Consider the following 3064-nt stretch of genomic DNA (forward strand, 5'->3'; position numbering starts at 1 on the left):
AACATTACTGAGTATCAGTAATATGCAAAAGATCTGTGAAATCAATTCCCATTATTTCAAAGGACGCTGCATAGTAAAAATAATGCATAGTAAAAACACTGTAATGAAACTACTGCTTAATCTGCCGTGATTATCTAAGACGAACCAGCAACTGTTTCATCCTTATTTTGCAGCATCTGCTCAGTGGTACATAAACTGCGTGTGCCATAGTAAGACTTCATGTTTGGGAGGTTGAAACTGAATTTGGGGGTGTCTTTGGGATAGAAGCTCTAGGGGACTGAATATTGGGCTGAAGATTATTAAAATGTTTCCATTCTCACCTCTCCTATTTCATTTGTTTAATGCATTGTTCTCTGAATTATCCTTTCTTTTTTTTTAATGGAAAAATTTTAAAAGCTCAAAGAATGAATGGTAGTACAGCATGTTCTTTTTAAAGAAAAAAAAAGCTAGGTTGATCATTATGCAAATGGCACACTGCCCACATTCCCCCTCCCCCATTTGCCCCTCTGCCCCTTGCTAATAACAGTCAGCCTTGTTTGGCTGCAGCTTGGCAAAACTCTCAAACATTTTTGCTGCTCTATATTTCAGCCATGACTTTTGTCATATTTTGAAGAGAAACTTGCACCTGGCCAACTAACTTGCATGCCAAGATCCAGCCCATTGAGATTTAAAATGGATTTGAATTGATTGGCCTATGAAATTTCAAATGGATAAAAAAAGGAAGCAGTAAAAATTCACAGTAGAGTTTTCTTACAGAGGTGAAAATAAAATAAAGGATATCCTGAGAGGTAGCATTTACTTCTCAGTATCTTTAAAAACACAGGCAGTATTTTTTTGCCCTATGCAAAGGTGAGGAAAGAGAAAGCAGTTAATAAAAGGTGTCATGAGAATAGAATGCATTTTTCTTTGGGCATCACTGATGCAAAGAAAGAGTTTATGTTTTTCCTAAACACTTTAGTGAGAAATGGAGCCCTCCTTTTCTCTAGGGATTTGTGATTCCACAAGAAGTCTCCCCAGCATCTTCTCAACGCTGATGCTTTTTGCTCGGCCAGGAGGAAGACAAGCAGAGAAAATTAATATGTTTGTCAATTTTGGTCCCTAGTGAGAACTGTACCACAGAGGCAGCAGGCATCTGAAACTGCCAGGTCATCAAAGGCAGGCTCTGACTCAGCCAAATGAAGCCCCCAAGTGCCAAACAGCGCCTACTTCAGTCAAACTGAAATGTGCTTAGGAATCACTTCAGATCTTGTTAAAAATGCCTGTCTTGAGTGAGTGGATCTGAGATTCTGCATTTCTAACAAGCTTGGGAGCCCATCGATGGTCAACCAAAGGACGGATGCTGCTCTTCCATGGACCATACCCTGAGTACCACCGTCTGATAGATTGGGCCCCTTCCTTTCACTCAAGAGTCACCCACTCTAAAACAAACTTCTAAATGTCATAGAAAACTGGGCCCAATCCTAGAAAAATGGAAAGTCATGGCCCCCGAACCACAGACACAATCTTATCAAAAGCATTTCTTGAGGTCAGACAACATACTCCAAACACGAGGCAGTGAAAGCAAGAAAATAAAGAGCTGAGACTCATAAAGATAATCAATGTCCAGGAAGAGGAGATCCAGAGGCACTTCTTCCATGCTCAAAGTTATCAGCCGGTAAGGGCATCACTTTCCATGTCTTCAGTTTTATTTGTCGATGCTTTGATCTAATTCTGTTTAATGTGTATATATATATATATTTTTTTTTTTTATTGCAAGCAGGCTCAAATCCACTTGTTACAGAAGAAATCCATAGATTCAAAAACAATTAAAAACCACACACACAAAATAAAATTTCATTCTCCCTCATTGTGTAACAAAAGGGTAGTTATTATTTGTGACATTCTGTGTAGTCAAGTGGTGGCTGGGTGGTTGATCATTGACAAAGGTATTGGAGAATTCACCCTAAGTCCTAAAGACATCTTAGCTCATTATATGGATGCATTCTGACAAATGGAGCTCATGGCAAGCTGAACTGTGACTTTTTAAAGATTTGATTGAACTGGAAACAAGTAATGTTAATATTTTCTGATTGATATTATAGAAAATACTTTCCAGATGACACACTCACTTTAGCCTACAAAAGGACAAAAAGGATTAGTTTGTATTTAAAACTACTGCACAAGGACTATTCCTGTGGGTTCATCTCTCAACACCTGTTCCACTCTGCAGGTAAACTCATGCCTTGGTGTAACCGGATGTGGCAGCCACATTAGCAATAATGGGCTCACTCTTTCTGTTATCTTGGCTTCTGAGTCAATGTTGCCTAAATGAGAGAATCTCATCAGTTATAAAACTCTTTTTTTTTCTGGCCAAAAAAAAGAAGGATGGAAAAGAGAAGAAAAATTGTTTGAGCGTAATATTGCTGCTGAATATTCCTATTTCTCTTTCTGTTGCAATGTTATTTTTATAGTGGGAATCTAATTTTTAAACAAACTTTCCAGATATGGACACTTATAGGAAGGTAGTGATTTCACCTCAGCCACGTGGGAGGTACCAGTGAGGAAAAAGCACAGATGTGGTCTTCAAATGTAAGGGTATGAGTGATGGCTAGGTCAAGTTACATATACATCTTGTATTTTTATTCCTACATAGAACTGAGAAACTAAAATGTATTTTTTCCTAGTTTATCTATGGCTTATCTATTGGGATAATGTTTCTGTACATATAAGTTGGCAGAAGGGATGACAAGTAGCTTATTGAAATAACTTAAGGAACCTGACCAAAATATCTTTTAAATGTCCTAGTAAATAAAAGAATGTAAATCAAAATTGAATATCATCCACTCAGGTCACAATCTACTTATTTTGTCAATGAACTATCTCAGAGTACCTTGTTGAAATTCAGGCTTTACCCCTTAGAGAGATATAAGCAAAAAATATACACGAGCAGTAGATAAAATGTTCCTTCCTTCCACATTTTAGAGAATTCTTTTCCAGGAAGGTTAAAGTCCTTAACTCACTTTCAGAGTGATTCACTTTTTATTCCACAGGTAATCCGTTTCTGTCCTTGTTTTACCAAATGTTC

This window comes from Neophocaena asiaeorientalis, unplaced genomic scaffold (genome assembly GCF_003031525.2).
Source record: "Neophocaena asiaeorientalis asiaeorientalis breed wild unplaced genomic scaffold, Neophocaena_asiaeorientalis_V1.1 scaffold1032, whole genome shotgun sequence".
NCBI lineage: Eukaryota > Metazoa > Chordata > Mammalia > Artiodactyla > Phocoenidae > Neophocaena > Neophocaena asiaeorientalis.